A 23,848-nucleotide genomic window follows, 5' to 3' on the forward strand; every position below is an offset into this window, starting at 1 on the left:
CCAGATTCAAATTGTAGATGTCTGCAGTTCCCTTGTCTTCAGTAAGGCTCACCCACCCAGCTGGGGCTCTGAACATGCAATGCCGCTGAGCTTTGTGGTGACTAACGCAGGGCTGGGAGGGTAACCTGGCCTCACAATTTACGCACTAGGAAATATGAAACTAGTAACAGTGGTGCTTGTTTTGTATTTGCCTGTTGTTCTGGTTTTGTTTTTATAAACACAGAACACTTCACACAGCACCCAACCCAAACCACCCAACTCCTTTGCCATGGGGCACCACACCATTATCAGGCAGTGCTAAGTTTTGGCAGCAGCCTGAACTGCATCAGTGACCCACAGCAGAGGAAAACGCTTTGCAAGAATGACTTCTCTCCAATACGTTTACTATTTCTGTAGCAGACTGAGAAATCCCTCCATTGCCCCTAGCCTGCAGCACAGCTCAGACAGCAGTTTAAAAACTGAAGCAGAATGAACCCTGCAAAACCCCTTTGGCTCTGGGGAGGGATGACTGGGTGTTTACAGGGGTGCTCTCTGCTGCTGCCCACCAGGATCCCGCGAGGCTGTGGGACAGCCAACGGAGCCAAGTGCAACAGTCAGAATAATAAACAGAGATTCCACATGATTAAAAGAAAAGTTTCTCAGAGTTAATATTAGGATGAGCAGCACACTGGGTCACAGGCTGAATTAACCCAGAAAGAGTGGGGTAGGATTTTAAATAACTTTTCCAGTGCCTGACTACAGCTGAATGCCCCTGCTATTTGGGGGAAAATATGTATGTTCTCGACATTTATGTTACTATTTTTGCATGTTTAACAGTGTTGCTCATTGAAGAGTTTAAACCTTAAGGCAATAGGGAGAGCCAGTCTCTCCATTGACTTTGGTGGACTTTGTATCAGCCCAGTTTGATGACAAAAGGTGCTGCTTGCTCACTAGCCCCATGTTTATGGTGTCAGTCTCCAGGAAAGAGCACTATTACAGGATTACCTGCTGGGCTGCAGGGTCTGGTTGGAGAATGGGGAGGGACGCAGCTGGGTCCTTACCCTTCTGCTTTAACCTACAGCTCTAAAAAATTCAGCCCTAGTTCTGCTTGCCAGATAGTAAGAACATGAGAATAAATTATCTTTCATTGCCATGAAAGTTTTCTTTCAAGAAGAGGAAGCTGGACAGAAAAAGAACCAGGTCTAGAAAGACCCTTTTCAATCCTTCTGTCCCCTTCTTCAGAGGTGCTTGATTTGGGGCACAGCGAAGAGATGGCAGAGGTGCTGCGCCAACAGGAGATTTCTTGCTGCATCCAGTGGATGCTGAAACAACTTCTGTTTGTGGTTCATCTCAGAGAGGCTTCCCTTCGAGCAAGAAAATGAGAGATGCTGTGGTTTTGTCTCTTCAAGCCAGCTGAAAGACATCGCATGGGTTTTATAATCATAATGATTATTTTATAATCATTAATAATAATTATAATCATTCTTCTATAATCATTAACAGTGAGAATGGGGGGATTAGGAAAGGAAAGGAAGTTCCTTGCAAATGAGATTAATAACATCAACTGAAAACAAGAATTCCTGCACTCTAGTTCATTCTTTGGATGTATTCATCTGGTTAATGTAAAGCAGACTTTTGTTTAGACAAAAGCTGAAGTTTTGGTGCTTATGTTGTTATCCTTTATTTGGGGATTAGGTCTTTTTTCTGGCTCTGGAATCATGCTACTTGCTCTTTCGCTGATTGTTTTAGGTTCTCTACTGATCTTAGTCCAGATCCTATTTTGGGGGTTTTGCATGATTTAAACAAACAAACAAGTGATGTAAGACTGCTTCCTCTCAGAAGTCCAACCTAGGGTAGGATGCCTGGCTCTATCGGACAAGTCCTGTGATGGTTTTCTGTAGAGAAGCAATGATAATTCACAGTAGCATAAGGCTCATCTCTGAAAGTCTTCCAGGTGCATGATGTTAGGGTATAAGTTAAAATTGCTCCAGTCACCCTCTTATCTATACTGAGGAGAGGCACGCCTCTGCTCCACTAGTGGTTATTTGATTCCAGTGGATAAATTTTACCAGCCTGAAAGAAATTTACATTTCTCTGGCCATCACTTAGACAGTTGTGTGATCACCTCCTAGCACTCCCTGATCTTGGCAGCATTGCGAGGACCATACTTTCAACAGACAAACTGTTCTTAAATAGTTTTCCCGACCATATTGGGCACAAACAGTATTTGCTTCTATATTGGGCTTGCTAGCCCTCATGGAAAGCCCTGCGTAATTTCATCTGGATGAGACCAAAAGAGTTGCACAAGGACTTTAAAGGACTCCACGGAAAGCACTCGACAGGATGGGGTATCTGATTTTTCAAAACCACCCTGTGACACGGTGGAGGGGGAAACACTTCACAGATTTCAACTACCCACATGCTGCACCCTCCTCTGCTCCTCCCAGGGCTTGCCTCGTGTGTCAGAGAGCAGAGCCCACGACTCTGGATGCAGACTTGCTAACTCTGTTCACATGCTCTCCAGACCTACATTCTCTTTGCCAAGGCCATGGGAAAGCAGGGTGAGATGAAGTAGAAAAGGCAAAGATATCCAAATAAAGCCAAATCCTATTGAAATCAATGTCCATCCTGAATTAGAGGAATCAGAAGAATTCTGTAAGTGTGAAAACAGAGCGCCAGACCCTGCCCTAGTGCAAGGTGGTGCAGTGTTGGGGAGTGCAGCCAAGCTATGTTGACTCACCACATCGGTGGGGAACCTGGTCTAGGACAGGGACTGGGAACCCAGTCCCAGGCAGAGGGAGAAGCAGAGGCGACCCAGCGAGGGCTCCCACAGGCAGGGCAGTTCCTAAACTGCAGTCAGACAGATATCTGAGAGGAATTTCCTTCACTAGACCAAAGCAGATTTTGGGGAACCCCCCCGTGAACATATGAGAGGTGACAGACACGAGTAGCAGCAAGGGCAATCCCTGTTAGGTATAAGGAGAAAACACTTCATGATGGTTGGGGTCAAATGTGGGAAGAGGGGCCCAGAGTGGCTGCAGGATCTCCACCCATGGAGAGGCTACTGGACAGGATGAGGCCCTGAGCAGCTCAGCCTGACTTTGACAGTAGCTCTGCTCTGAGCACAGGGCTCTACTGGATGACCCCCAAAAATCCCCTTGGCTAAATTGTTGCCTGATTCCAGCCAAATATTTCCTGAATCCATGTCAAGCTCACAGAAAAATGTTGGTTAACGTTTGTTTAATATTTTTCAACATGCTCACAATTTTTTTAATTGGAAATATTTATTTCTTTAAAACATATTTCATTTGATTACAAAAAGCCTGATAATGAATGAAATATTTGATTTTTCGTCAAGAAAAACATTCTATTCAATCCCACAAGACTTCTGATGGATCTTTTCTCATCTGCTGAAAAATAGAGTACCTTTGTTTTTGACTAATCCAAAATAGACTTTTAATACTCTACAACACAGGGGAATTGAAGGAAGGCTAGGTGCACAGTTTACCTACAATATTTACTCCTGCAAACAGCCCTTCTGGAAGAGAAACTGAAGAGAGAAGTATTTTGCCCAAAGCTTTGTGTTGCACTATGTCAGATTCATTGGGCTTCCCTGAATTAGTTTTTAACATGAATTTGAACTGCTTGCAGGTGTACCTGCACATATCTGCACATGCACCACCAACACCCTTCAGACAGCCAAAATAATTTACGCTGTCTCCCTGTGCGCAGCTGGTAAAGGACTAAATCCAAGTCACCTGCTGGGTAAAGAAAACTAAATGCCAACAACTTGACAAAAGCAAAAATTACGACAGGGCGTTGGAGAGAAGCGAGATTAGCATGGCCATCAACCCCTTTCTGGAGCGTGGCATAAAGAGACGCTCAGTGCTCACATCCCCCGTCGCTAAGACAAAGGGCAGCGCAGGCAGGGGCGCAGGCAGGACATACTAACGAGGGCAGTAATGACCAGGGAGCCGCCGGCTGCGAACTGAGCCGTGGATCACGCCGACAGTGCAGGAGTTTTCCCCGTCTCTCTCTTCCTTTTCAAGATTGATTTTCTTCTGATTGTTCAATTGTTGTTCATATTACAGCATCAATGCTTCCCCTGCTGACTTAAAATTGATCAGGTTCATACACTCCCTCCCAACCCGATGTTTTCTTTCGCCTCGGCATCCAACCTTTATCTTTGCATAACACAAGAGAAATACCCGGAAAACCTACCCAGGGTTTTGTTAGTCTTGTTTGCTTGTTTTGCTTTCTCCCCTGGCAACAAAAGAGTTGTCAAAAGTAATGTTTATAATAATTTAACGGATTATTTGCTTATTAGATATTAATCATTCTGCTGCGGCCGGGGTCCATGTTGGTGCTCCTCTACTAGAACAGCGATTCTGATCTCAATTAGATTATGTCTCTCTCCTTTACCTCCCCATAAATCATTCCGGCAAACTGAAATTAACAGCTACTGGAGCGCATTAATAATCTGCCTCACACATTGGAAAATGCATTAGCCGGAACCCTCCCATCACTCTGACTGTTAAGCACATCATTTTGTTTATGAAATATAAACATTTCATGGAAGAGCTCTCCCACATTTCTCTGGGCCCTGTGACAGCTAAAATGATTGCCCACAATTGCCAGTCAGTCAAGCGCCCAAATAAAGTTTGTTTAAAGCCATGGCTCTGTGACTGCCCTATTTTCTCAGGCATTAAAAAACCCGCATTTAAAATAAAATTCCTCTTTATCTGGGGAGAAAGGAAAAAGAATTGCTGTGAGTTGTACGGAGACAGATGTACAGTTGCAAAGGCTCTGGGGTTTCAATATTTGGTTTTGCCTCACGTAGGAGAAAGTGCTGCCAAATTCTTTGCAAAATAAAGCTCCAGAATAATTATTTTAAGGATGATCTAATCAAAACGTTTTATTTCCAAAAAACTGATATTTTGATCTGCACACTGAGTAACATTCAAACTTGCATTTTAAAAGCTCAGTATCGTATTATAAAGCATGTTAAAATAAAATAAAAAACCCAAAGAGTTTCATTTCAGAATGAAATATGAAAGTGCAGCATGTGAAGAACATCGCAGCAGCACGTTACGACAACACTGGGCTTTCTGGTGGTTTTCTTGCAAAGCAAAAATCAGCCGATAATTAAATTGCTTCCAAGCTGCTAGCTACACAGCTCAGCAGCAACGCTTCCACTGCAGTGTCTCTTCCACCCAGCTCCAATTTTCAGATTTGCCCCCAGCCGGGAATTTGGGATATTATATCTCTCTTACGTGTACATCTGGCACCTCAGGAAGACAAGTAGACCTACAGTGATGGCATTTCTCCCTTTCTGGGAAGTGGTAAGTCCAAGTCTTTTTCAGATCATAGATTGCTTTCATTTGACCTTGACGAGTTTGCCCATCAATACAGTATCTTGAATATATTGATAACGACACTACCTTAACCTAAAAGGTTTGATGTTCAGCTGTTACAAGGGTGAAGACCATATAGACTAAATTAAGCAGCAAAACCCAGAGAATGTACCATTGAAATATAACATTAAGTCTTACAGGGGCTTTCAATTGGTATATGTAGTTTACAAGGAATTTATGTCCATCTACTTGCAACAACAAAACCAGGATAGCGCCTGCTGTATGAATGAAGGCTTCACACCTGACTCTACCTAGCAGTCAGATATATTACTTGAAGATAAGCAAACTAATGATACTGGCACTACCTTCACTTCCACCTTTGCCCAACTCTTGATCTGAAAAGAGCACTAATACTGTAATTAAAGTTCTGTATTAAAATAGTTAGGCATTTGCGACCACCCTTACTGGCTGGGAGGACTTGTGTCTACATACTCTCTCATCTGTATCTGGGGAAGAAGTATTCAAGGCTCAGACTGAGCAAGCTTCTTGAAATGCATGCCTGCTCTAAGCTTGGGCTTCTGGGAGCGTGCTGCCCTCCTGAAAGCCAGGCACATGCTTGCGCCCTTTGCTGAACCAGAGCTCATGTGAGTGCAGCTGCTCAGGTATTGGTATGAGAACCGAGTTTGTGGCTGTAAATTCCTGGGGGTACGGGCTGGGTCATTCTTGTCGGGCTGCGGTCGTCTGTGCACTGATAAACAATAAATATTTGTAATGAATGGCAGTATTTTTTAAACACAGCAATGAGCCCATTTAAGATTTAGCTGAGTTTTGTTTATTATTCTCAAAATGCATTCACAGCATATAGAGTAATGTCTCCAGAGGGCTGTTCTGCCATGGAATATTATGTGACTCTCTATCAATAAATGACACAGCTTTTTACATGTTTTAAGTAAAAGGAATAATTGCTGCTCCTAGTGGAGTTAGGCAATTAATTGCCTAATTATTTTGTTAAGTGTCACTACTAAAAGAAAAACATTACTGGAGCTTTATGGGCAAATTCTCATCTGAACTGAGGGTGAAATTCTGGGAAAGAGCATATATGCTGTATATCTGCACCATACTGAAGTACTAAACTCCTAATAAAAATGTCTTGGACTTGGGGAAAACTAAATTTGTTTCCTTATCAGTAGCTCGGTCTAATTTTTCTATACTTGTATTTTTGCTGCCTCATCATTTTTGATCTCTCCCAGGCTTCCTCCGCAGTGCTGACATGCATCTCAGCAGAGCCAGACTAGGAAAAAGGCAACGGTGACTTCTGCTGCTCACAGCATGCATTGAGCTTTTGTAAAGCATGGGGCCTTGGAGCCCCACAGTCGTGTGTACACGCTGTAAAACACGTGTTTGATGAGGAGCAGGAATTGTAGCACCTACAGCATCCTTCCTAGCACAGATTTAATGCTGGAACCCAGAATGTGGGGTGCTCGATACCTCAGGGCAAGTCATAGTACTGCTATCACCTATTCATTCCCTGTAGTGATGCTGTCTTACAGATCTCTCCCAAGTTACCAAACTTCCTATCATTAGGGATAAAAATGAAGGCATTATCTGATCCCTCGTGATTGCTGCCAGTGATTGGCAGCAGGGGCCCGTGAGCCTCCAGGCACATAATTGCAAGTGCAAGCCCAAACTACAAACTCCTGTTTCCAGTGCAGCGGTTGTTCTTTCAGAAAGCGCAAGTGACCCTGCTCACCCAACAAAAAAGGCTGGAATGAAGGAAAACAGAGGGGAATAATGCTACCTTGACTTAAAGTTTGAGTCCCAGAGTAGCAAACCATGCCTCTCACGGCAGTACAAACCCATCCGGATGGGCCCTGACTGGCCCTGCTTGGGGCAGGAGCCTGGGCAAGGACCTCCGTCATCCCTGCCTACCTGCCTCCTCCTGTAGCAGGATTTTTCAATTGCCACAAGAAGGGATCCCAGATGCTTTTGCCCCCTTTGTCAGAAATCACAGTGTCAGGGTCACTGTGCATGGCCAGAGTGGTAGGCATCTCCCCATCTGCTGAGGATGGCAGAGACAAGGGTCCTGGGTTAACAGGACCATGCCCACAAGCCACAGCTGCCCATGGGTTTGTCCACTGATGCCTGCGGCTATATGCAAAATGTCTCCAAAGAACCCAAGAGGTTCATCTCCTGAGCAATAAAGGGCAAAAGGAAAGCAGGGCTGAGAGAAATGGGGATGCCTGCAAAGCTTTCCTGCAGCCCTCCTGTGAGAGCCCCTGGGACCACCAGCAGGAATTTCACACCTCACCTACAGACCCCATCAAAACCAACTTTCCCTGTGGGTGTGCTTCGGGTTGGAAGAGGCAGCTGGGCCTATGAACCCAGCCTGCAGTTATCAAGGGGGCTATGGAGGACTCTGTCATATAATTATCTTCATAAACCCATCAAGCTTCATCTTAAAGCTGGCCAGGGCTCAGTTCCTTCTTTTCCTATTAGAAGGCTCTTCCAGAGTCTCGTTCCTCTTCTGGTTAGGAATAATGTAATTGCTTAAATTTATTCACGGTCAGTTCAAAGCCATTTGTTCCTCTGCCAATATTGTTCTTTAGCTCAAACAGTTTCTCTGTTGCGCAATGGGCAGCAAATTTCAGTGTCTCTGAACCCAGCGTTTGGGATGCATAAGGATTAGGCAGGGGCCAACTGCAGCAGATTCGGAGTTACAGAAACAGACAGATCTGGTCTGCTGTACTATTATGACTGTTAGCCCACGTTACCAGATACTGCCTTATAACTTGACTAAAGCTGGCTTAGCTCTATTTCCTAAAAGCCTCCAAGGAAACAAGTTTCACCTGAAATTCCGGGGGAAATTTTAAGTTCAATGTTAGTGCAACAAGAGACTATTTACTCTAACAAGCCCATTGCTTACTCTCAGGAGGAGTGCTGGGGGAAGATCACGACTTCTTGTAGCATTTCATCTGAAGCCCCGCAATTTAAACAACATAATATGGTTAGATGTGACAGACATCAGCGCTTTATTCCGTCTCCACCTAAACTGAAGTCAAATGATTTTTTCCACAGACTCCTACATGCTGGGTGTAAGACAGGCAGGAGCACTGCTTGCCGCAGTCTGGCCCCTCTAACGTCCACTCCCATCTACTCCTTCCTATAGTCAGCTTACAGTTTAACAAGTAGCGCTTGCTTAGTATTTACTTTCCTCCTGCATCTCTGAGATCTGTACGAAGCTTTTGAGAAATGGCTGTCACTTGATGTTTATCAATGTTTTTCTCACTGTGTAGGAGAAAGTATGAGGGACATATTTCATGACGAAGTGGGTTTCTAGTTAACAGGGCAAAATGAAAGCCAAGCCATAGATCAGCATAATATGTCAAAAGAGAAAAGAGTTCGATTTATTGTAAATGATATCCAAGTTGGAAAAAAGCACAATGCTAGAAATCAAGATCCTGATTTAGGAAAGTACTCCAGGATGTGCTTAAAAATCAAGCATATACTTAAGTCATACTGAAACTAAGGGATATAATTGTTTTCTTCCATTAAAAAGATTACAAGAAATATCTTTTATTTAGACATCTAAGACAAAACGCAACTTCACAAATATTTTCTGGGCTGCATTAACATCAGGATAGTAGGAGATGGGTTGTAGGGCTGCAACATGCACAAGGAGCGGGGCTGAAACCCCAGCGTGTAGTCAGGTTTTTATTGCCCGATTTGACCCTGAAAGGTTGAGGAGAGCTTTGTGCCTTCTGAACTGAGCAAACACCGGGGTCACAGAAGAACCGTGGTCATTGTGTTAGTTTTTACAAGGTAAGGGTTTTTTCCCACAGGAAAAATTTTGCCTGGAAGTTTCGCACTTCATCACTGCACACGTCGTCTTTGTCAACCTGGGTATTTACTGTGGAAAACGCAGAGCACAATCTTCACAAACTTTGTGTTGTATCACTTCAGCTATTTTTCATATCTGCTGGGGGACTGAAGGTGTGGAAGACTGGTGAAAGTCTCCAACTAAAGACAACAGCTACTGAGAGCACGCAGTAACTTTTAACCTGCTATTTGTAAGCAAATACAATGATAAGCCTATGGACAGCAGCTGTAACTTAAAGGGAGTCTACTACTAAATGCATATACCAAAGCAGCTACATCTGCCATAGAAATAAATAGGATTTAACTGCATCAGGACAGGGAATTCATGACAGTTTATCAGCAAACAGAAACATTATTTTAATTTACAATAAGAAGATAACTGAAGTAGGAAATAATTCTTCTAGCTCTACATAGTACCCAAGCCCAGGATGGAGATCATCATTTGACATAGTATTTCAGGAAAAAAACAAGTTGTGGGCAGCCTTGTCCTGTCAGGTAAGACTCTGAGCTGCGGAGTCATGTTTTCTAGGAGGACATGGTCAGTGGATAGATAAAGAAGAATGGAAAATGACTGACTTAGAGCAGCTTCCCACAGCCCCCCCAAAAATTTTTTTTTAAATCTACAAATCTTTTCACCACCTCTGTGGCAGCAGCAAAGGGAGTGATTCACACCCACTGATTTTTCAACTAAGCTGGACCAATATATAGCCATTGGCTGCTACCTTTCTACCACAGCAGGATCTCCTTCAAATAATACACCCTCTCCCTTTAACGCTTCTTGACAGCTATGGAGCTGAATAGGATGAGAGAGGCAACATTGGCACCAGACTTAGATTGACAAGGAAGGATCACGTATGACTGCATCTTCCCCTGCAGCACATTAGAGAACAGCCCTTATTCACAGTACAGACCAGATGAGAGCACCACTGCAGTAATTCATGTATCTAACATGCAAATACATTCCTTATGCTAGTTTCTGAGCTTTATACAATAGAGAGCTACAAAGCAGTATGAAAATATTCATACATGCATCTTCCAAAGTGGATGCTCTCAGGTGATGGGACTTGTGTCTGGCCAGGCTTCACTAGAGAGGTGAATCAAGCAAAGTGTTTGTGCAGAGACATGGCAGAGGCATTTCCCCAGCTGTCAGGGACCTGCACCACCTCCTGCCCAGCCCCAGGTGCTCAGTGGGCCTCTTCCTCTAACTGTTCCCCCCAAATGAAGTACCATCAAAGCCTTCACTGCAGGACGGCTTTAGCAGTGGAACAACTTTAGGAGACCTCTCTAGGACTCTGTGCTTCTTCAGACCTCCTCTCCCGCTCCTTCCCCCACAAGCGCTCTGATTTATAGGCCTGGTTTGGCCTTATATGATTTAATAGGATGGATTTATTTATTTATTGACAGTGAGTAGGTGTCTCCCGACTTTCAAACAAACAGTCCATGTGCAGCCTGGGGTGGTGAAATAAGCTTGCTAAGCTGGAACCATGCTTTAGCACAGGAGCTTATTTAAAGCAAAGCAAGAAATCCATATTCCCAAAGACATAGTTACACCAGCAATTCCAATCACTACCACAGTTCTGGCTCGGGAGAGCTCAGAACACAAGAATGGAACTGGGGCTCGCAACTTTGTGCGCAGTCACAGAGGAGACTGGGCAACCCAGGGTTGCACTCAAAGTATTTCCTTATGGAAGGGCAATCGGATATGTCCCATTTAACATGCAGGCATTAGCCAATACAGACACAGATAACTCTGCCACTGGCCACCGATAAATAACCTGACTTTGCCGTTAGCAGAAGCACTAGTGGTCTAACTGCTATGGAAACTACCAGCCCACCTACATCTAGGTCCATTAGTGCTTAATGGGTGCAGCCACAAAATTTCAGTAGTGTTGGGAAACTGTAGCTTTGTCATAGCATGTGTGTGTACAGGCACGGCGAGCCACGCAGGGAGGTGTGCAATTGCACCAGCAGCTGTGCTCTGTGCCGTCCTGCTACGCCTATTTTAGCTGCCATAAATAAAAACATGAGCAGAACAGCGCCGCGGAAGTATTTACAGAATAATTTTCAATTGCTGACACCGCCAGGCTAAGCACTGAATGCTAAAGTTTATGATGTGTAATGCCTTGGGCTACCACGGCCCCAATTTGGACAAACCTGCCATTAACACCCGTGTGGCAGTTATTTTACTGGGGGTGACAGATTGTGAGGTAGGGAGAGTAATTCAGACTATTACCCAGGTGAAGGCATGAAAGCTCAGTGATATATGAAGACCACTTAAATTCATTGTATCTTGTACATCACATCTTTGATAGATTATAGCTGTGGCATTAAAATGGAAATGGTTTCTCTGAGGCCTGACAGGGGCTGGGGTGACCCGTGACCTCCCTCTGAGGAATGTGACTGACCGAATTATCAGTTAAGAGAAAAATCTATGGGGAATAGACTCACAGTGATGGAGAATCCACCATGCATATATATTTTTTTTAACTTTTGCTTTGATTGAAAGCTGCGGTACTCAAGCGTCCCCCCCACCTCCTCCTCTCCCTGTCTCCCCGCTCCCCCCCAGCCAATCCCAGACTCCTCCGCTCTGATTCCACATCAGCCGGGCCCCCGATATTGATTGAAAAATTGTTATTAGAGATAGTAGGTCTTCCTGCATGCTGCCTACTGATTTAATTTGGAAAACATTTAATTTTATGAAGCGGTAAATGATAGTGGCACGCTCTCTCGTGTTAGGGAGCAGCTGGCTCTTTAGCTGTTCGCCGTCACTACTCCCAGGTGTCCTCTTTGCAATCATGTGTTCCCTTCCCCTTTGCTTAACAAGTTATTTCAATTTCTAAACGAATGCTGAACAAGAGAAAGACAACATGCAAATTGAGATCCCAGCCGCCATTCACACATGAAAAAGTTCCCCTGGAATTCCCTCAACTCTGCCCGTCCCTCCCGCCCTCCCTCTGCATCTGTCAGGAAAAAACAGAGCCCTTGTTCTCATCAGATTGTTTTTACCAATGACCTGACACCACCATCTATAATTAATTACATCATTTACATTAGACTATTGACTAAACAAATACATAAATCATAGGCAGAGTCAATAGACGCAGACATATTTAATCATGTTCTAAATAATGATTACTGCTCCCATAATGCAATAATTATTTTCAGCAGCTGACTTGAATTAATCTTCTGTCAAAGTGCCATCTGAAAAAAGAGAGCGGACCATGATGAAGATGAAGGCGGCGGCCCTGGTGATGGAGAAGCTGTCTAGCACTTTGCCTTCACTCTCCCTGTCTCCCTGTCTACCTCTCTGTCCCCACGAGGTCTGCAGGCGGCAGGTCCTGGAGGATACTTAGCACCGTCCAGCCGGTGCCCTCACCTCCCGTTCCCACCCACTGCTGGGGAGACCTGCCGGGCCCCCAACAGCACACTGAGCATCCCATGGGGCCGGCACCGGACCCCACTTGATTCCCACATGACTCAAAGCTCCTGGCAGGCAAAAGATGACCTCCCATTTACTCCAGCGGGTGCCCGGAACTGTCCCTCTGCACCTTGCAGTATCAGGGCACTGCTTGGGCACCCTTGTGTCCGTCCTCCCTCCTGTCCGTACAGAGGAGCCTGATTTGCAAGGTGCCAAATGCGTCTGAAAACCAGACCGACGTGACCCTGAACAGACACTGCTTTCCATAGAGGCTAATGCAATTAGGGTGAATTTAACTCTCATTTACTTAAAAGCATTTCAAAAGGCATTTCATTAATTTGCAAAACACACATCTGGTCTATCATGCCGATCCGCCTGGCACGCTTTGACCATGGCATGTTTTCAAAGGGCCTCAAGAATGGTGCTGCGCTCCTCCCCTTCGTTTCTGCAGCAGCCGAAAGCCACCTCCCAGCAAAGTCCACCCGAGCATCGATGTGAACAGCAGGAGGACAGAGCCCCGGCTCCCCACAGGATCCCGTCCCCAATGGTTAGCTTATGGTGCCATGATAATGGAAGCACAGTATTTTACTGGAGAGAGAGGCTTAATCATGACAAGGACTGCTACAGCTCTCAGCAGGTATCCTCAGAGCAGAAGAAGAAGGGAAAATTCTTCATGCAGGATAAGTAGCATCAGAAAAGGATACCCCGGGTTTAGGGTTGGAAATCATCCAAGGAGGAACTGAGCTTGTCTTGTCCATGGTACCTGCTCAAAAACTCACACATTGTGGGGTGACAGCTCTATGCGAGAGCAGCAGGGAAAGGAATTTCTAATTGGGAGAAATTTGGGTAATTCAGGGTGTTCTTTATGTTGCAGCAGGCACAAGAGTGATTTCAGGGAGGGAGAAAAAAACTTTTAAGAACTTTCCCCCTCCAACTATTGACTAGACTAACAGCCTTTTGGTTAATGAGCTATTTTGATAACCTGTAGCTTGATAAAGTAGGATTGCACTGCAGTGTGGTTATAACTGTAGCCGCTACAGTCATGTCGCCATATTGCTGTGCACTGGGATAGAAATTACTCTGCACCCGATGCTGGACGAGGGTTTGACAGTTCTGGAAGAGACAAATTCTCCCACCGCAGGCACTATACAGCTTCTAACAGAAAGGAATTAGCACATCTCTAAACTGACCACTTCATATTTTTTTCCTGTCTTCTTGCATTGTCAAGATACTACATGCAGTAAGTTTGATCCAGCAAAGCCCTTCTGTCTCTGAGGGTGAAGGAAGTGCAATAGTGAACATCAGATAATTTAAGATATGGAACTGTCTAGGAAATTCAATTGTAAAATCAAAGCCTCCGTCTTTTCCCGAAAATTAAAAAAAAAAAAAGGCAAACTTCAACTCTCAGATTTTAATTTCCCAAGTAGGAGGTAATTATACCATAGGCTACTCAATAACACCATCATTATACATGTACAGCTGATTCTTCCTATCAGTACGTGTTTGTCATAACACAAATCTAAATAAGCCTGAGGAGATGTAATGAACAGCATTTGGATGTATAGCTTAGTATTCATAGGACTTCACAACATAGCACTTTTGAACGCTTTTCTAAAATAGAAGAATTGGGCAGACTACACTAAAATATTCATGAAGGATAATGAAAAAACAGCCATCAATGACAGTGTTATAGGTTGGTTAATATTGTATGATGAGTGTGTTATAACCATAAATAAACAATAAGTATAAATGATAGTGAATATAAATAATCATTAATACAAATAATAAAATCTAAGCTCAAGAGGGCGATGTGATAGAATCAGGACAGGCATCAACTACCGCATGGTTTTCCTTCCTACTCCTTGTTCTCTCAAAAAGCTTTCAGAGCTGATATTGTTATTCTCTGCTATCAAAACCAGAACAATGCACTATGCTGTGCTTCTTTCCACATGCATTGACAGCATTTCAACAATATGCTATTGTAATAAAAAATAGCAATCTTGACCTTCTAGAGGGTACAAACCTTAAATGGGCCGTGGACACAAAAGGAACGAATCAGAAGAATATATTGCCAATAATGTTATTTTCTTCCCTGGAACTGAAAGGAAGGAGCTTGTGTGAGCCATCTGTAATCGCAGTTTGCTTAAATGCAATCTTCAGCCTCAGACTTTAATCACTTGGAAAAAAACTGCTAAAATAGTTTTATTGGTTGTACATGTAAAACATTAAATGTTTTACATGGGTGTGAAATCTTCCAAAGAGAAAACAAAGAAAGAAAACAAGGGATAAAAATGCTCCTGTGGCTAAGAGTCTGAGCTGGATGGGGACATAAGAAGCACAGATGCACCCTCTGGGTTTGGTACGTGTCTTACATGAGAAAGGGGGCAAGTCAGTCAACTTTCTAAATCTCCTTTTCCAGCAGTATAACAGGAACAGAAATTCCTGTCTCATCTCTCTATGTTACAAGCTTTAATAAGAAACAATTTAGCATCGATGATGACAGCAAAACCCACCAGAAATGTTGTGCAAAGCAGCAGTCACGCAAAGCTGGATCACAGTGGCAAAGATCAGCTTAACCGCCGTAACTTGAGGGGACTGATCTAACACCCTGCTGCAGAAGGTGTTTCTCTCACCCCTAGCAGCACAGAAACCAGCATCACCCTTGGGAAACTTTCTGGAGGCACTCTCTCCCTACACTGTTGCTCAGTATTAACTGGGCATCCTGACAAGCAATCTGCAGGACACTGGTGGAAGTGTTGGAGAGCTTGAATGATTGCCCTAAGACTGCGCAGGTGCCTGCATGTAGGCAAATGTGGAATAGTCCCATCAAGGAATTCACTTTTGCTCCCTGTTTACCGGTTGCTTTAGCCTTCTGGATTTATCTTATCTAGGTAACGGGCTGTGTCACACCCAAAGGTCATACCTTAATTACCCCATTACGCCTGGGCCTTTGAACACATTTGTTGTCTTGGCCAATCTCCTGGTCCCCCTACCAACCTGAACATATTTGTGAACAGTAGATGGTTGTTGGGAGGCTGCTGTGCAGATGGAGATTTTCTCAGGGATATGCCTTGTCTAAAGTAGCTGCTCAAAGACTATTAATCAGACCCATGACTGAATTCAGATGAGAACTGCCCCACTTAGGAGCAAATTTTTCTATGGTGCCCCTGTCCCTCCTCGCTAGCAGGCTTTCCCACACCAGGGACAGGTAAAGCAGCCAGCAGCACATCAGTCACACTGTTTCATGCAGCACTACAAGGCACTCGGGTGCTGTGTTAAAAAAAAATATTCTCTGCAGAACAGGAATCCCAGTCACATCAACTTCAACCAGCTGTATGAGTCCTACACATCTTTTTTGGCACTTCCCTTCTTGCATCCCTTTTTTGCTATGTCAGGGTTAAAGCACTTATCTCCGCTTCCCAAGTCCTGTGCATAGCCCTGCCCTATTTCCCCACTAAGTTGCCATCTCAACATGACAGTGCGCCAGTCCGCCTGCGACACACACTTGCTGCCACACCCCTGTCTTCTTCCATGGTGGTCCCTGAGCTGCCTGTAGTTGAATAGTTTACTTTTATTATTTGATTTTGGAAGTACAGTTTTTATTTTACATGTGTTGTTGAAAGGATTATCCACACTATCTCGAGACTTTTTGCCTCATAAAAAAATCCTTAGTAATTTCTTTATAAACCTGGCTCTAGAATGACATTTATTAGGGACTACTTCTCCTTGATTTGTTTGGCTTTACAACAGCTAGATTTTTAAATGGCTCCTCCATTGAGGTTTGATTTTTCAAAGCCGGAAGAGAAGTCATGGCCAAGCTCCTTTTATTGGAGATAGTGACCAGGAGTTGGAGAAATCTTCTTGCCTTCCCATCACTGGGGGAATGGTTGCCTGCTGGTGTAAACAGCAGCATGGATATGAGCTCATAGCCAGCCCCAAAACCTTTAATAAAGAAATAAGGCTCACTTATTACAGACAGAGGTAAGTAGCCAAGTGATACGGTTATTTATAAACTTTTGTTAAGTCTGTCATTTTTAGCTACGCTTAAAAGCAACCTTTTAAAATGATGTTTCAGCAACACAGTCAACAGCAAGGCGAGCTGGTCTTTGGCTTGATTAGATTTTGCTCCCTTTACCTTGATGAAATGATGCCTTATTAGCATTCCAAAATGAGAGTGCGCTCTAAATGTAAGTGGATTTTAATACAATCTTTTTGAGGAAATGTCAAACTGCATTGGGTACATCTCCTCCCTGCCCCCCCCCTTCTCTTCCCTGAACAGCAGAGTTCAGCAAGGAACCGTGCCAAAATAATGAGCGAGGGACAGGGGAAATTTCAGAGTCAAAGTAAAAGACGAGAAATAAATTCTGCCAGCAGTAACGTCGCTATGGTTCTGCTGCCATCTGCTTAATTCAGTGCCTTTCTTTTGGTTTTGCACCAGCACAACCGATAAGGCTTTGGCTCCACGCATTTCTCATGACTACTCAATTAGTACTTAACACCACGTATCAAAAGCTGGAGGCTTTGCTGGTGCAAAGTGGTACCAACTGACACAGTTGTTTATACTGGCTGGAAAAGTCAACCCAAGCAGTTATCCTCTGTTGTGCACCACCTTGGTTATTTTGGGATTACTGGAGCTGTGCACGCATGGGCCTTAGGAGGTTAAAGGGCCCCTGAAAAATTGTTGCCCAAAGTTACCAAAGTCTGCAGTAAAAAAACAAAAAAAACCAAACCCAAATCTGAGACAGGCAAAGCATACCCGCTTATATTAAATTAAATATTAACATCCCCTGCTTTAGAGTTGCACCATGAACGTATTATGTGCGCTGTTAATGAACCGCAATTTATTTACACCTCAAACAAAGTGTATCCTCACTGCCCTAAAGTAGTTAAATTGTCCTCTTCCTAGTGAAATTTATTGCCATTTAAACATGCCAAAAGGCCATTCTGCCGGTCATTACAATAATCTATCATTTCTGCAACTGCTGGTATCCTGTTCTGTGGTCAAATTCAATCTGAGAAGGGTCAACAGAATTTTTCCACCAAATGCTTCCCTCTTGCCTGTCATCAATTTACTTTTGTCAACAAAAAGGGCATTACTACTGAATGAAATAGAAGATCCCCTTAAGACCTCTGGCAAACAGCGAGAGCTTCTCTGATGTATCGCATCTTTTCTGCTTGCAGATGTGTGTGTGAGTGTATGTGCTAGGACCGTAACTGTACTGAATGCATGAGCAGGAATTTTGTAGCTTTTCAAGCTCCTTTTACTCCAATAAGCATTCACATTTCTAACTACTGTGGGAAGTCACACAATATTTTCATTTTTTCTCTAGGAAAATAGTTTTAAGAATATGTTTTCCATTAGGAAATTGTGACTATATTAGTAACTCAGCTTTTTGTCACGTGACTCTTCAGCTTTTCTTATATACATGCAGTCAGAGTGCACACCGAGACTTGTTTCACGTCATATCCATCTGGTAGCAATACTGTTCCAGCTAGACACACAGACAAGGACAATAGAGCTGCGGCTTAGAGAAGCCATCAGACAACATCTGAAAATGCGCTCTGCTACTTCATGCTACTTTTGCTACTCCTCAACTCGGAGTTGCTGCCATTTCAGCCAGTAAGGCAAGGTGAGTTACTCGCTGCACATGGCTGAGGCCATTAAACAGTGACACACAGACACATACACAAAGGGTTAGGGTGATCAGTTCACAAAGAGAAGTCCAAGTTCAACCTGCTACTGACTTTTTAAGTTTTAAATGGCTAATGTCACTACTAGGAGCACCACACTGAAAACTGGCTTCATTATAAGTGCTGGGGAACCCTTGATTCCATTGAGAGCACAGCTGGATTCGGCTAGATGTCTAAAAATCCTAGGGAATAGTCTATTCCCATATAATAAAAATAATACTACTAATAAAACCACCACAGTGCACTTAAATGATTTTTAATATACCAGTGCCAGGAAACACAAACCCAAATGAAGTCAATTAGATCTCTACTATTAATCAGCATCCTCTTTGTGTAGTTGAAGGACCCCAACACTGTGCCTTGTTCTTCTAGCATACTGTTAAACACTTAGGAGGTATTATTATACCTAATCATTGTCACAAAGAGCTAAGAGACTATGTTTTTATATACATATAAAACAGAGGGAGAAATGAAAGGCAAGGAGGAGAGCCAAGTGTGTAGCTTTGAGGTTTCCTTTTAACAGGAATACTGTACTACTTTGATCTGCAAGTAGTTTGTCCCAGACACCACAGGGAGCTGAGCCTGGGAGAGAAGGCAGGGAAAGGGCTTGTATGCTGGCTGGAACAAAGGAGTCTGAAAGTGTTTCTCAGTGCAGGAGGCAAGTAATGGCTGGACACATGATTGCCAGAATAAGGAAAAGCATGACTGGGTAATCAGAGTAAGTAGGAAAGAAGAAAGCCACAAATTCCCAACAGCATGGAGTATCTAAAGCATTGACTATTGCACCAGGTTCAAGCAATGCTGCTCAACAAGCCATTTCAGAACACACTTTCATTCTAGAGCTTGCTCAGCACCAGGGGTACTGTTGCATTTTCAGCTGGGTCCAACTAATTTTCACTGTGTTTTCAGTTTGTCACCATCTATCTGCAGGCCTAACAGACATAACAGTTTATTCATACCATCTTATCTCTCCTCTGTTTTTTTGTGTGGACGAGTAGGTATCAATCTGGAGTGAGTTTTGGTGCTTTCTTCCTATCTTTGACCTCTCTAGGGTGATCAACCAGGAGAAATCCTGTTGGTCCCTTTCCAATAGGAAATGGAAAGTGCCATTTAATTTCCTATAACATCCCACAGAGCCATATGTTTTGATGAACCACTGTACAGATTCAAAGAGCCACTTTTTTCCAGTGACTCAAGGAACTAAATTCACAGGTAGCAAAGAACATGGCTTCTCTTTCTCTCAGAGCAAAAAATAATCCCTGTACTCCATCCTCTGTCCCCCACTTCATCTCTGTGGCCAAATGATAGTGGATTTTACTTGGAAAAGCTCTAACTGACGTAGCACGTGGGCTTTTCCAAAGCAAAGCACTTTCCATGTGCTACCACTAGAAGAGCATTCAGATGAAGCGTTCAAGCTAACATTCAGACCAACAAACAAAGAAGGGTTGGTAAGGGCAAGAGGCAGAGAGAGAAACAATAACAAGACAACATTTTTTGGTGAACCTGAGCTTTGTCCAGTTTTCTTCTTCAGACTGCCTTCTTGCACATGAATACGTAATGATCAGATGTTCCTTCTCAGCAGTGTCAGCTGGATGATGGTGAGAATACTGCAGATTTGGAAAGCTAATCTGTCTCATCATTTTGTTTTTGTACAGGAAACCAGAGGTCCTGACAGGCGCACTCAATTAAAAAAAAAATTAAAAAAATCCATGCTTGGAGCCAAAATTTCACTCACTCTTCTTTGAGTTCTGAAGAAAACCTCCCTCTCAAAGAGCCTCCAAAATAATTGTGTTGAAGTTATACAAATGCTAACAATTTCTTCCAAGAAAATGAAATCTGCTGAGGTGAGACTGGGAGGTGTTAAAACTTACTGAACATAAAAATATATAGCCTGGCTTAAACAGAGCTGAATTTTCTTGAGCTGGCTACAGTCCTCAGCATTCCCTCTTCTGATTTTTAATCACTTGGAAACATCCATATTATTTTTCCTGTGCTGGAAAGATGATGAAAGTTGTTCCCCTGTTTGAATATGATGTAGGTGGGGAGAAAAGCCTGTGACAGCTTATAGCAATTACTTGTCTTGACTTCTAAGGAGAGGAGTTGGCCAGCAAAGCAACACAGAGGAAAACAGAGAGATGTGAGGTGCCACTCTCTTCAAATGACCTACAAATATCCCTTGTCTCTGTGGTCAGGGGAAGAGCTTACAGGTGGACAGAGAAAAGGGGGAATGAGCAGAACTTTATCTCCACCAGCCCCACTGCATCAACCAGGAAGGCTGTACTAATAAGTCATAGCAGGAGGAATAAATGAACCTGTTCTTAGTATAGGCCAAATTTGCATTCCTTTCCACTGTAAGAAGAGAGAAACCAGGAAAGGCGCTAAGATTCTCTAAACATCCCTATATGGCTATTACCCTTCAAAGCATCAGGCAAAGCCATCATCTGAACCTTCAGAAGCAACTACTGTGACAACCAGTATTTTACTAAGCAATATACAGATTCTCCACCTGGAACAGAGTAATCCTGCTTATACATACAAATTGGGGGATGAGAGGTTGGAGAGCAGCCCTATGGAAAGAGATCTGGGGGTCTGGGTTGATGGCAAGTTGAATATGAGTCAACAGTGTGCCCTGGCAGCCCAAAGGGCCAACCATGTCCTGGGGTGCATCAAGCATAGCACAGCTAGCTGGTCGAGGGAGGTGATTGTCCCACTCTACACTGCACTGATGTGGCCCCACCTCCAGTACTGGGTGCAGTTTTGGGTGCCTCAGTATAAGAAGGACATCAAACTATTAGAGTGTGTCCAGAGGAGGGTGACCAAGATAGTGAAAGGTCTCAAAGGCGAGACTTGTAAGGAACAGCTGAGGTCACTTGGCTTGTTCAGCCTGGAGAAGAGAAGGCTGAGGGGTGACCTCATCACAGTCTACAACTTCCTCAAGGGTGGCAGCGGAGGAGGAGGTGCTGATCTCCTCTCTCTGGTGACGAGCGATAGGGCACGAGGAAATGGAATGAAGCTCCATCAGGAGAAGTTCAGACTGGACATTAGGAAAAGGTTCTTCACTGAGAGGGTGGTCAGTCACTGGACCAGGGTTCCCGGGGAAGTAGTCACAGCACCAAGCATGTCAGAGGTCAAGAAGCATCTGGACAATGCTTTTAGTTATATGGCTTAGTTTTAGGTAGTTCTGCAAGGAGCAGGGAGCTGGACTTAATGATCCTTATGGGTCCCTTCCAACTTGAGATATTCTATGATTCTATGAATATGCAGACCAGCCAGGTTGTCTGCTAAATCAGGGCCAGTACATGAAGTTTCCATGACCACATAAATGAGAGGTGGGCCAGGGCCTGTGTGACATTCAGACTATACACTGAGGCTGTAGACCTTGTAGTTGCACAGAACCCCCTAGCTCCCTTGTCTTATCAGCTACCAGTAGTTTTAATAAGAGGAACAGGAACTTTTATTACTTCCAGAAGTCCCACTGCAAAAGGGAAACAAACCAATGTAATAGCCTTTTTCACAGGAGAAACTTGCTGTAGCTTTCTGTATCTATGTGGTAAAATAAACTGGTTCCATCTGCTTCCATCCAGGAAACCGCCAACCTTGCAGAATATTGCTCTGCCCTTGCCCTTGCTCTGCCTGTCCACGGAACAAACAGCTGCAGCTTCTGGCTGTCCTTGCAACCATTTGTTGCTACCTCCTGGAAGGGGCTGCAGCTCCACAGGAAGCTCAGCTAGATCCCAACATGAGTCCAGCTCCACAGTCAGGCATTCTAGCATGACCCATCCTCATGTCCCTGTGAGTCCTGTCCCCCAGAGTATGTGCTGCGGCTCAAGTCTGCTTCTAGCAACTCAACTGGGGCAGTTGCATCTGGTTTTCACTAGGGCAGTAACAGCTTCAGGTGGTGAAATTAGATCTGTCACAGCTCAGCTGGCAGAGCCAGAGTGGCTTTGCAGGGTTTTTCTGTACAGTTTTGCTACTCAGTACCAGGAATGTAACTTGGTTCTGGCTGGAGCTTTTGCTTGGCTCGATCTTTGCTGCAGTGGTTTGTATTGCATCTGCATGACAAATTTTGAAAGCTGAATTAATGAAAGGCAGAAAATTAAAGATATTATGAGAACTGAAGGTGAGCATAAAGAATTTTGTCTCTGTCAAATAGGAAGACCTCTTCCATGCTCATCCTTGCTTCAGACCTGAGGCATGAGATGAATTTGGAAAAGGATTTTCATGCCAGGACAAATTCTCAAGTAAGAGCACTTCCTCCAAGAAGCAGCTTATTTCACCAGTAATTTTTCAGTATTTTCTTTGTCGTTGTTGAAGGTGTTTGTGTCTGAATACAAGTTTTGTTTTTCACGCAGGTCAGATTTGGTTTTGTGGCTTACAACTCAAGTGAGACCCTCAACTATACACACATGGCATCATTCTTAAACTATAAGATGAATGGGAGACTCTGTTGATCCTGAAGCAGAAACTACTGAGAGCATGATGGAAAGACAGACTGTGTGGAAAGGAAAAAGCTTACATAAACACAAATATATATGATAACTGGTAGCACAGTTAAAATCATACAGCTCATGATGGCCTTATCCAAAACTCATTGAAATCAGTTGAGGGCATCCTTGCACATTCAAGGGTTCTGGGTCATGAGTTGTGTCAATGAGTCTTATTTTACAAATTCTGTGGCTATATAGATCTTGCATTATGTTTCATCCTTTTTTGTCCCCAAGGAAGGTGGAGTGCTGAACAGTCCCCGCCAAACACAGCTCTTAGGCTTTGATGTTGTGGGACAGTTTCCCAGCTGGAAGAATGATTCAGCAGTAGTACTGGGATTTCTTGCATATCAAGAGGAGCCAAGAGAAGGAAGTGAGACATTGTCACAGTCACACAGATCGTGACAGCCTCTCAGTTTCAATCCATTATATTCAGTGTTGCCAGATGATATAGTTCATTGACAATGGTTATTTTACATAAGTGTGCTTGTTTCTCATAAAAAGCAGAAAGTCATGGCTTGGCCATACCAAAATTTAAAGAGGCAATAATTCCACTTTTATCCAATAGGGAAAATAATGACCTCCATCTCTCTGACTAATGTCAAGATGCCAGACTTGAAAAACTGACTAAGATAAACCTATCATATTTTTCAAGAAAATATTTGAAATTATTCATCTATGTTTAATAGTTTAAAAGCATCAACCTAACCTGCTCTAGCACATCAACTAGGCAGGGTTAAACCCATTAAAAATATCCTGGATCCAAGGGACTGACAAATACCACCACTCTTTATGAAAATCCCATGCCTCATGTTTTTTGTCACTGCTGTCTAGCCAGTGACAAACATCGTGCCTCAGGCAAAAAGGCACAAAACATTTCATGTCATCAAAACATGAATCTGAGCTTTGCTTGACACTTTTCCAGGGAAGGACCAGGGCTGACAGCTTATGGGCATATAGAATTATTGCTTGCCTAATGCTGAATAACATAAACCCTCACAAATCAAGTCTCACTTTCCAGGTACCCTAATAATTCACCATATAGC

This window comes from Pelecanus crispus, chromosome 4 (assembly GCF_030463565.1).
Source record: "Pelecanus crispus isolate bPelCri1 chromosome 4, bPelCri1.pri, whole genome shotgun sequence".
Classification (NCBI taxonomy): domain Eukaryota; kingdom Metazoa; phylum Chordata; class Aves; order Pelecaniformes; family Pelecanidae; genus Pelecanus; species Pelecanus crispus.